The sequence below is a fragment of the Pyxicephalus adspersus genome, chromosome 8 (assembly GCF_032062135.1).
Source record: "Pyxicephalus adspersus chromosome 8, UCB_Pads_2.0, whole genome shotgun sequence".
NCBI classification, from domain to species: domain Eukaryota; kingdom Metazoa; phylum Chordata; class Amphibia; order Anura; family Pyxicephalidae; genus Pyxicephalus; species Pyxicephalus adspersus.
Window position 1 is genome coordinate 66892372 of NC_092865.1, and position 11531 is coordinate 66903902.

Sequence of the window (11531 nt, forward strand, 5' to 3'; positions counted from 1 at the left end):
AGCTGCACTAATATGCATTGGCTGAAAATGCCTATAGTAATAATATTTAATATGTGATATTGCAAATTGAGAGAATCAGTGTGAGTATTTTTTGTTCTCATTTTGTAACTGTGTTTTTTAAAACCATGTAAGAAAATGTGATTGGGATATTGGTAAAAAAATAAATGTTGAAGATATCTACCCAGAGGCTCGCCTCATTAGCTGCTTCATCCAGCAAAGCCTTCTTGTCACGTGATTTGAAGAAGTCCAAAGTATTAGTGTTATAGAGACAACCATCTGCCGGACAGCAGCGCGCTGGTGTAGGTGCATTTCTAGAAATACAGAACAAGGTTATAACACAGTTTTAAGCCTAAAAGCATTCTGAAAAAAATTAGACAAAAAATAAACATTAAGAAATTAATCCTGGGAACAGCTGAAAGACACAAAGTTAACACACCAAAGTAACAAAAATTTTTCAAAGTCAACACACCAGGGTAGGATTCCTTTTTTTGCAAACCAAGTAACAATAAAAATATCCAATTATATATGAAAATTGCATCCACATGGTTAAAAACAAAGATCCTTATCCCTAAGTTACATCAGAATTTATGAACTAAAAACATAGCAGTAGTTATTTTTCTGACTGAAGAGACATGCAAGATCTCTTTTGCCAAAAGAACTCTCTCTCTTTCACAGCATTATTTTGTTTTGTGGACACACTTGAATCATGTTGTACCAACACAAGCCAGACCCTTTACTTCTGATAATTTCTGTTCTAAACAGATTGCAATATAAAAGCTCAAAGTTATGTTAGCAGCTTATGGTGTCGAAAAGTTCGTAGACTAACCCATGTACTAATAGAGCTTACTTAGACACTGTAGCTGGAAAAAGTGTTATATTACATTTCAAAATGCTAATTTTCAGGGCTAAAATGTTATTACAAAAAAATGCCCACTGAGCACTCTACTAAAATGTATTCTTTAAGGGTGAATAAATATTAAATAATCTGGAAACCGGCTCAATATTCACTTTGGTTGAGTGATGAGCAAGAAGTACCCCTCATACTCAACAGTAAAAGAGTGGTGGGCCAACTTTCAGGAGATTTTGATGCAGCAAGATTTGACCGGCCTTCAACAGTGTCAACAATTGTTGATTACTTTCATGAACTGACAGAATCTTGGCTAAAGCTATTGCAGATACACTATCACCAAGATATTGATGGAATCAGTTTATAATTCATGAGCAGTTGAATATGCCCAACCAGTCATATAAAATTAATATATATATATATATAGTGTGGACATAGTCAAGGACTTGCAGGACTGTGACTGATCTAGTGATATATTTATTGGAATGAATAGTCACTGTTGATCAAATAGGGTTACACCACTATAATCCAAAAGCCAAACAACAGTAATTACAGTGGCAATCTTGAGGCAAGCATCATTGGGGATAAATAAGGTATTTGATGACTATCTTCAGAAGGGGGGAACATTAAGACTATGTTCAGACTGGTGGTGAGATTGTGGTGTCATTATGGCTTCCTCACACCCCTGAACCACTTCATGTAGTGTATCACCCATGACAGCCCATTAGGAATGAATGGGGATGGCTGTGGGTAGCTCAGTACCACAAACTGCATAATGTACAAGATGTTCTCTCGCATACACTGAAAAAAACAATTGGGGATTCTACTAACGAAGCTTTGCTCCATCTGATTCCTGTATCCAAACCTTACAAAGAGATTAGATTTGCAATAAGTTGGAAGCAATAGCAGCAGAACAGTATTCAGTGACAATACTTCAGCAGGAATAAAGAAACTTAAGAACTGACATGCCAAGTGTATTAAACCTGAAGAAGTGGAACAGCACGTAAGCATAAAGAACCTTTTAGCACCTCCTGGAACGTTCTGGTAAGCTGGCTGGTGCTTGATATTAAAAAATCTTAGATGAGAAATTTTTAAAACATACAAATGTAAAAAATGTAAAAAAATAAGCACAAAAGATATTCAAAACTTACACATCAAAGGCACTAAATTCCAAGGTTAGACGAGTTGGAAGACCAGCAGGATCTCCTGAAAAGACCATCATGACAATATTTAAAACAATTGTAACACAGGACAATACTGTATATAGTGCACATATTCTGAGTTAATACTGTTAAACCGACCTTAAAGCCCAATCAGCCTTCAGTTGATTTAAATTTAATAGATTGCAGGTATATAATAAAGCTGCCTAATGTATTTGCTTTCTTTCTAAAGAAACTATAGTGTGAGTAGAAAAGCCTATTCTCTAGATTCTGGCTCTTTACTGTGCTTTCACCCTCCCACTCCATTTCTGATTCCAAATTGGAAAAATCACAATATTTCTGGATATGGCAGAGTGCCTGACATGCCATCCTTCTTCATACAATGTAGTGCTTAGAGCCTGAGCCACCCACAGCCAGAATCCAGCATTATGAAATGGGAGAAAGGGGGGCATGCCACTGGATGTGCAATTTGCAGATTCTCCCTCTATGGGTTACCTGTATTTGAATAAAATATCAAATCAAGGTTTTAGTATAACAATTAGCCTCACAAATGAACTATTACATTTGGTCAGATGCAAAGAGGAGAGGGAAATGCAAGCACATTAGAAGAACTATTAAGCACAGTCTGCATAAACAGTAAGCAAATATGACTCCATATACCCATGCATATTTACAGACTTGAGAAATAACACATCAATCAATAAATAATACTTAGTAATATGACTATTTATATAAAGTCTGAACACTATCTTCCCTTGTATAAATTGTGATTGTGTATGCTGACTTTGGCATAGCGCAGGCAGTTACAACCTATAGGAACCAGCGATATGTATAACAGTGCCCTCTTCCCAATCCTCCCCAATTTTACAAGGACCTGTGATTTCTACACAATCACCTGTAGGTCAGACCTGATATCACATCTTAGCTGCTGGGACTTACTCTTTACCAAAACGATTAGTCTTGACTTGCAGCAAGTAAATAATAGCAGGACAATGCCAGCATTACAATTATATTATGAAAAAAACTGACAATTCAGTACAATTACAAACCATACCTACATCCTCACCATTATATTAATAACCCTTGATGACCTTGGCTGATTTATCCAGTCAATATTCATTCAGTTACTTCTGTGTGAGCTCATGCCAAAACCCAGCATCAAGAGCACTAGAAAAAAGGACAAACTGAAGCTTGGTGATGGCAGAAGCCAGCTGGTCACCTCTGTTGTGTGTTGCTGATGCCATTACTTGGTCACAACTCACTGAAAGAAAAGAAGAAAGAACAAAATAAGCTGCTGTTTTTAGGCTTTTGGTATAGCATAGTTTAGAATTATTCATGTATGAATGACTCTAATTTCTTGTGAAAAAATAAAAAGAGTTCTTGCCATGAGATCCATCTGCTACCATTAGTTCCACTTCACATTCACACCTAAAACCAATACATGTAATGTAAAAGAGTAATTATAAGAAGTGGCTTCTGCCATCCAATCCACTCCGGCTGGGAAGAGTCCCGGCCCAGATAGATTTACACTTAAATTCTATAAAATACATGCTCTTAACCTGGTTCCTTTTTTGACAGTGTTTTCCTCTATATCTGATGATATCCCCTTTCCAGCACAAAGCTCGGAGGACCATATTACCATTCCCCCTAAACCTGGGAAAGATCATACTGTTTGTTTAAATTACAGGCCCATTTCTTAATGTCTCATTAACCGCTTCACAGGAAGCATCCATCAATTCCATAACTTCTTTCAGAATTTGTAGGGAAGCAATCAAATATTTAGGCTCCCACAATTATACTCCATGTACTAAGCTACAATCAGAAATATAATTCTCTACCTCTTTCCTGGTTCGCAAGGATTAACACTCTAAAAATGGATGTTCTACGCAGATTGTTGTATTCATGGTTCCAATATTTCTTCCAACTACTTTTCTCTGGAAAATTCACAATTTTTTCAGATCCTTTTTATGGAAAACCAAGCTCTCCGGAATCGCATTTTTACGAAACCTAAAAGTATCGTGGGGTGGGCTCCCAGCTGTCATGCTGTATTATAGGGTCTTGGTTATAGTCAGAATGATTGACTGGTTCCCTAACAGAGAAAAGAAGAGTTGGGTCATAAAAGAGGAAACTATTGCAGATAGACCTGAGGTCTCTTCCCTGGATTGATCGGCATCTCCTTTGCACAAATGTCTCTTTGCCTGGCCTTACATCTGACCCTTTACGTATGTGGGATAACCTCATTCATGGAGGTCGCATTTCTACACGCCCAGTTCCCATGATGCCACTTTTTCACAATCCAGCTTTCCCTCCTACTAATGGTCAGGTTCCCCCCTTTGTCTCTCGTTTACTCTCAGACAGGTAGTACAATGTCTATGTGGTTTGTATACAGACAAGAATTATCATATATCCCCTCATTTCCTAGTACTTTAATACTGCATAGAGGTCTGACGGGGTTCGAGCACTGTTGAGGTCGTCTTCTCCACCTACTCATGTTATTTCTCTATTGTATGATTTATTTACCAGGACACCTCTACTAGAGCCCCCACATACACACGATACTGGGAATTGGGTGTTCCTGTGACTGCAGAAGAATGGGATAAATCCTTTACTCTCACACATAAATTAACTCTTACTTGCAAGGCACAGGAGACCAATTTTAAGATTTTGTCTCGCTGGTACCTTTGCCCAGCAGACCACCACCGAATTTCTCCAGCTGTATCCGACAGATGCTGGCGTTGCCTTCTGCAGAAGGGTACCATGTTACACGTCTCGTGGGAATGCCCGAATATACACCGTTTCTGGGATGTGATCTTTCAAATATATAATGACTGTAAAGGCTCTAATGTGGCTAATAACCCTAAAACAGCTCTCTTGTCAATGGTCCCAGGTTCTATTATACCCACCAAGCGAAGTGTGCTCCTTCATTTCCTCACTGCTGCCAGGGTACTCATACCTCGGTTTTGGAAACAATCAGTAACTTCATCCCTTAAAGATTGGTTCTCGGAAGTAAAGAAAATTGGTCATATGGAACAGTGAATAGCTGAAGACGATGACAGATCTGAACAATTTAATTCCATCCGGTTGGCTTGGGATTGGTATAAAGAATCCCCCCAATTTTGTGGTTTTCTTTGATTAGGATTTGTCATACTGCAGCTAGGGGGTGATAGACGACTGTAATTTCTTTATGTGTGTCTCTGACATAATCCTACACCATCCCCATTTCAAATATTCCCCCTCCACCCCCTCTCCCCTTCCCTTACCTTCCCTCTATCCCTCCCCCCAGGCTTTACAGGTTTTTGTTTGTTTGTTAAGTGCCCCCCCCCTTTTTTATTATTCATGATTCTGTTTTTCTTTATGGTTATATCTTCTCTTCATATTTGCATTTTTATTGTGTTATGTATAAACCGGTACTTCAGTGTATATGTTTTCTGCAACTGTTGTAAGATTATGATAGTTTTATGGCTACTGTGTTTTAGGTTATAGGTTTATGTACCCTTGCTACAGTCAAATGTCCACCCCCCCCCCCTTCTTTTTGTTTTCCCCTTTGGTATTGTGTTCTATTTATGATTTAGTTCTGTATGTTGTTTTCTGTTATCTGTAAAACCGATTAAACATATATTTTACAAAAAAAGACTAATTATAGCAGGAAACCATTACCCTTCTCATATTCTTTTTAGCAATAAAAAGCCTTTTGTTATTTTAGCAAAGCCTTTAAAAATAACATATTGTGTGATGAAAAAACAAAGTGGAGCCATACATGGTAAAATGTGTAGAAATAATTTCTTTGTACTATTTTCTGATATGGTATGAAGTGTACAGGTGCTGGTGTGGTTGTATTTGGAATTACCGTATTCCCAGAACACACATGCTAGCAATTATAATTAAAGAAAAAAATAAAAAAACAAAGAAGTTTAAAATATAAATCCCTTCATATTTATTTAAGTAAGCCTCTCTTACATTTAAACCATTAAAGATACATACAGATTTATGGGCTAAATTTTGCAGATTACTTCACAAACCTCCATGATAAAAGGCTTAGCAAACCAGATACCCCAGATTCCAGGTTGCTGACCCTGGTAAGTTTTGAACCTAGTGCTACTGGCCGTACCCTCCCACCTCCTGCCTATTGGCCATTACTATGATGGAAAGCTTTACTAACTATGTATGGGGTCTACTAGATTACTTTTATACACAATCTAAATGATGACTTTACTTCAGTTTAAGTGTTGCTTGTCACACTCCTCAATATTCAATACTTCTGCAATGTCCCTGGCTGCAAACTGTGACTTCATTATTCAATGCTACATGCGGATTGCGTCTCACAGGGTCTCTTTAAAAAGCCACATTGGTAGCACAACACATACAAGGTGTACATTCAAAGACAGCGTCTAAACACAACAGAGGAATTTGGGGCAACATTAAAAATGTATATTTCTCCCTTTTTGTTCAGTTTTCACTTTGAACATAATTTCCATCACCCCGTGTACCTTTTTGTAATGGCAATTTTATATTCTCTGATCAGTACTTCAAAAATTTTAAATAAATAACATATGCCAAAATGTAAACACGTATGAATTAAACACAATACATGAATTTATATTTTATTTGTGGCATAAAAATAATCACAAGTTATCACCAAAGGATAAATTCAGCAGCCTGCAGTAAATAGAAAAAAACAGAGTGCCAAATTTCACAGGATCGGCATTTTTTCCCCCTATTGAAGAAAAAGCTCCTTCGGCACATGTCCGATCTTACCCCCCAGGGATGAGCGATGTGAGTATCCCAGGAGGCTCTGCACTCCCATTCTGCTTTATCGTAAAAAAGACAAAAGTGAAGAAAAATGTTTTTTTAATTTAGGTCCGCTTGAATGCAATCAATACCCTGGTGTGTACAGGTCTGTATCTTACATTTGTGGAAGGGTGCCACTCTGATCAGGTCACTCCAGCACCCTGCGATGGTGGCTGGTTCTGACCTTTGTATGGAGTGTGGATGGAGAATTCTCCTATTCTGCCCAACAAGACAGCAAACCAAATTTCACAGCTGTTTTAAGGAGTTTTTTTATTCTAACCAAGACACTAAAACAACATTATGGTTAAAGATTTACATTTAATCATACCTAAAATGAGAACTTTTACTTAAAATTTTAGGGCTGTCTACCCTTTTAAGTAAAGTAAAAATGTTGTTTGTTTTTTTATTTTTTTTTTGCAACAAGTGCAACAATCTTTAAAAAAAAAAAAATAAAAGTGCAGCACACCCCCTTTAGTTCTTCAATGTCGCAGCAATCAAGAATGAATGGGAGCGCAGAGCCTTCCGGGATACCTACGTCACCTATCCCAGGAGGCTCGTGTATGCGAAAGTGTTATACTCTGGAAAGAGCTTATACAGGCATTTTTTCTCTAAAGCTTCTTTTATTTTTAATCTAGGCTTTAAAAACAAAATGCCTTTACAGGCAGGGGAAAATTCCTGCAGGAACCCAATGTTATTTTGTGATCCCGAATACTTGGATGTGTATAGTAGGTGTCCAGGAGTGGTGACACTGGCAGGATTTTACCGCAGCTCTGAACAAGCCCTTAAAGAGGAAATAAACTGAAAAAAACCAACTTCAATCCCGCAGGGCGGTCCAATCCATCCCGGTGTGTCCTGCATTGGGTTCCGCGACGTCCCGACATCCGTCCCCCGCCATCTTCATCTCTTCTTCCCGGTTCTTCATCCAAAGTCACCCGAACCAAGCACGAGATCCGGAGACGTAGGATGGAAAGAAACTTGCTGATCTCACTGCGCATACGTGAAAAGGTTCCTTCAAGCATCTCAGGCATGCGCAGAATGAGCACCCAGAGCCTCCTGGATGCATGACGTAGGTATCCCAGGAGGCTTAGCGCTCCCATCCATAGAAAAGAATTAGGGGGCGGTGCTGCACACTGTATTTAAAAATAGGGGGCTGCACTAAAACAAAAAAAAACAACAGAACTTTTACCTTACATAATAGGTTTGTCTATCCTTTTATGTAAAGGGACATTTCTGAGTTTAGTTCCTCTTTAATGCACCATAATGAAGCTGAATGTGGTATGAGGGCTGTGACATCTGTCCTGTTAAAATACACAATAAAAGCTGATGAAAGTGTATCTTCTCAAGCATTGCTGAGCTTTAATAAATCAGGCCCATTGTGTCAGTTCAGAAATGTCCCTGTGGTGTCTCTGTAGTCAATTTGTGATTTTGCTACTTTGGTTTTGAAGTTTATATAGTAATCAAAGGTCAATTAGCATTAGGGTGTCACCCCCAGCATCCCAATAAATAATAGGTTTTTTATTTTAGATGAATCAGAAACATTTCATCTGTTACAGCTTTAAAGGAAATGACCAAAAATGTAGTGTTTATTCAGTTTTTTACTATATATTCATGTTTTTCTTATTTTGCAAAAAAAATATTGGGTCTGCCAATTTATTAAAACTGGACCCTTTAGTAGGCTTGCGGCTGTTAAGAATAAGAAATAGAGACAGCACGCCTGTGTGTCCTCCCCTCTAGACATTAAAGATCCTTTGAAATCTGCCTTGCCAAATAAGTTAGAGGAACTAATAGGTGTAATCACCTTACTGCCTGCCTGCCCCCATTGGTGGAAAAGGGCCATTGTTGTGGGAATGATACATTTTCTTTCCCTAACATGACCCCAGCATTGTGGGGGTCGATGAGTAAGGAGCCAATAGAATGCGGAAGCCCGAGTGGGCAAACAGGTATTCAGCCTCCTAGTACCCCTTAGTTATTCTCAAAAAACGGTTAGGATACTATTAAAAAAAAAGACACTTTATGTTTGAAGGAAATTTCTTCATCACCCAAATTTTAATTTTTACCTTTGCTTGGCTTCTATTTTGCAATAAGAAAATAAACAAACAAAGAAAAAAAACATTAATTTTAAAAAATAAAGCACACAATGCTTTTGCATATAAAATATATACAGCTGTGCAGAAGGCAATTTGTTGTTAGTGCCACCATGTGTACAAATAACAAAATGCAGTTCTTTAAAAGTAAGTGATTGGGATCAGTATCATCAGGAAATCTATAAAGTCATACAGATATTTCTCAAAATGATAAAATGCTGGGTGCTGTTGTGAAAGTGTTTTCAGTCATCAGGGCCAATATTTACCAGGAAGATAAATAATAGATGTTTTAGTTGCAAAGGATTTCATTTTCTGTTTATTCTGATGTACACAACATATTTTACTATACAGCAGTCAGGTATCACTTATAGGTTTTTCCTGCTTTAGGCATATGACCAGTGAGAAGAGTCAGCAAACCAATAGGCTTATAATTTTGCCTCTCTGCTTTTCCTGATAGGACATTCCTTGTTAACACATGAGCACACTTGTCCTGCTACTTGTCCTGCTTCTCCAAGTCATATCAGGTATTTAAACTTCTGGCATTTAAATAAAATATTTCATTCCTAAACTATAACTTCAGACAATTCTTTTATTTTTATTTTTGGAAAAAGTGGGGAAGGAATGTTTTTGTTTCAATCACTGTTATTAAGTTTCAACAATATATTAACACATAAGTGACACACAAAGCAAAGAAGTATCCATGTATTGTAATTATATAAGTACAATATAACACAAGTGACAACTTTCTAGACAAATATGGTTGCAAATCAGGGCAGGGAAAGACTATAGGGTGGGGAATTGGAGGGGTATGGGTGAAACATAGGGGAGAACAGGGGAAATGAAAGAATGCCAACAAAATTGGTAGCAGAACTAAGTAAAAACTGAAAATTGAATTTAACCTTACCGTCATATGATCATTTAACAGTAAACAATATCCTGCAAGAGCCATATTTCTTCTCTCTTTAACCATGTAGGGGGTGAAGGGGTAGCATATGTAGCCCACAGTTTGAGGATGGATGGGGAGGGAGAAATACTGGCTTGCCAACTACTCATATAGCTGCAAGAGCGTAAATAGGGCCACTCCCCCAACGTCAAGTAATTATGCCAGCCTCATGGTCATAGAGTCTTGAATTGGGGTGATTCTTTAAACCAATCCCAAGCTGACCATTCAACTTGTACTTTTCCGTCATGTCCTCATCCTCTGTGACAAGTAATTCCAGTCGCTGTATCTTTTCTAGCTCTGAAAGTCAATCTCTCATGGATGGTACTGTGGTTTGTTTCCACATTCTAGGTATAGGGGTCCTAGCCGCTGTGAGGAAATGCCGAGGAAATCCCGTTTAGTAGCCTTTATAGACCCAGGAATCATGGATAGCAAAGAAACTTTAGGTGTGTTCCGTAAATCTGAGCCAGCCAATCTGTTATAGATATCAATTATCTGATCCCAGAAACTATGAGTTTCCGGGCACCCCCACTAGATGTGTGGCAAAGTACCCCATTGAATGTGGCAGCGCCAACAGCTGTGGGGAAGGATGAAGGAAGGAACATTTTTCTTGCGGTCTGTGTATCTACTTGGGGATTTTCACTTGGCACTTTCAGGTTGAATTTTCTCAGTATGTCTGAGCATATTTTGAAATTCTATGTTTAAATTTAAGATATAAATGGACCATTTTTGGTCAAATGAAAAGTCACTAGGATTGGTCTCTTCGGTCAGTTTAGGAATTGTGGCAGTCTGCATCCATTTTTCTAATAGATTGTAATAGATTCACCTCTGATTGTGCTGTTAGTGGTTGTGGTGAGATGGCACTGGGATGGTTGGTGGTACAATTACTCCTGGGGATCATGAAGAGGTAGCTGAAACAGTTCTAATCCAGGACTACTAATTAGTTATTTTGTCCTTTTTTTACAAGCATTGATGACATGTAGTCTGTTTTGGAGAAACAATTTAAAGTTTCTGGTACTGTGAAGCATGTCAGTTAGGATGACACCATCTAGCCTATCTGAATACTCTGACTCTCAGTCCTCACTCTGACTCTTTTTCCTATCGGAAAAAAATGACTATTCTGTCTAAAGTTTGTCCTTCTAATGGTACTCCTGTTGGGTCTCACCACTGGAAGCTGCATTTGGGGATAGAGCAATGTCCCCTGAAGACACTAGATACTGGTAAGCACCATACAGTAAAGTTGCTCCCTTTCAGAAGGCTTCAAAATGTCTCCCCATTTGCAGAGATAGGGAGGTTCCAGTAGGTATGAGTTTTGATATGGACATTATGTTGTCACATAAAAAAAGCAAATGTTCATTTTGCTATCAGAATGAAGTTAAAGAGTTGATTTCCCTCTAATTGTAGTAAAAAGCTACCTCTTTCAGTATTCAAAATGTAAAGAAAAAGGACAAAAGGAAGAGGTTCAAACTCAGAAATATTTGGGTGCAAATAATTATGATACATTGATCATTTATGTTAAAAGATCAATGTAACATAATTATCTATGAAACCAAAATATGTATGAATACATAAAAAATTTTTGCACCCAAATATCTCGGAGCTTGAACCATTTTTTTTTGTCCTTGGCTATGTTGGCCAAGATGGGTACTGTCTCCACTGTAATCCTTCATCCTCCTCATCATCCTTAGCAAGACCGGTATCAAATCCTAGCA

The 11531-nt window shown here is 38.0% G+C and overlaps 1 protein-coding gene across 1 annotated transcript in view; it reads right to left on the reverse strand.

Annotated features, from left to right (window-relative positions):
- Positions 1 to 8119, reverse strand: part of ATG7 (autophagy related 7) — a gene marked incomplete in the record, with an annotated part of 195049 nt that extends 186930 nt beyond the window's left edge. The window contains 4 exon segments of the mRNA XM_072421005.1: positions 182 to 311; positions 1999 to 2053; positions 3074 to 3268; positions 6915 to 8119.
- Positions 8120 to 11531: the final 3412 nt, after the last annotated feature.